A 593-nucleotide genomic window follows, 5' to 3' on the forward strand; every position below is an offset into this window, starting at 1 on the left:
GCTGTTGGATCAGCAGACAACAAGCTGAGAGATGAACTCCAGACTCTAAATGACACAAATGTATTTATTGTACTTTTTACTGCATTACATCTGATGCCATAGAAGAACCATTTCTGTTTTCACAAAGAACCTTTCAGACCAGGGTTCTTTAAAGAACCATTTCCTTAAACGGTTCTTTAATGAACCCACAAAGGTGCCTCAAAGAACCTTCAGAAAAATGGTTATTTGAGGATCATTTCTGGTTCTTTGAAGAACCTAAAGAAAAAAAAGGTTCTTTAAATAGCTGAACATTTTAATAGTTGAACGGTTTCTGTAGCTTAAAAAATGCAGAAGGAGAAGAGGTCCAAAAAACGTACGGAAGAAATAGTTGAATAGAGAATAGGATAACAATACTTGGAATGCTTAAAAGCATTCCAAGTATTAAGCCCGATGGATTACAGTCAGTGTGCTTTGGCACAGGCAGTAAAACTGCTTGTGATCGCTCTTCTCTTTCATCATTCCTCCACCTTCAAGTAATAAATGACACAAATGTATTTATTTTATTTATACTGCACTACATCTCAGAAGTATTCATTGTTCTTCTACTGCACTAC

Source organism: Anarrhichthys ocellatus, unplaced genomic scaffold (assembly GCF_004355925.1).
Source record: "Anarrhichthys ocellatus isolate YVR2014 unplaced genomic scaffold, GSC_Weel_1.0 scaffold12, whole genome shotgun sequence".
Taxonomy (NCBI): Eukaryota; Metazoa; Chordata; class Actinopteri; order Perciformes; family Anarhichadidae; genus Anarrhichthys; species Anarrhichthys ocellatus.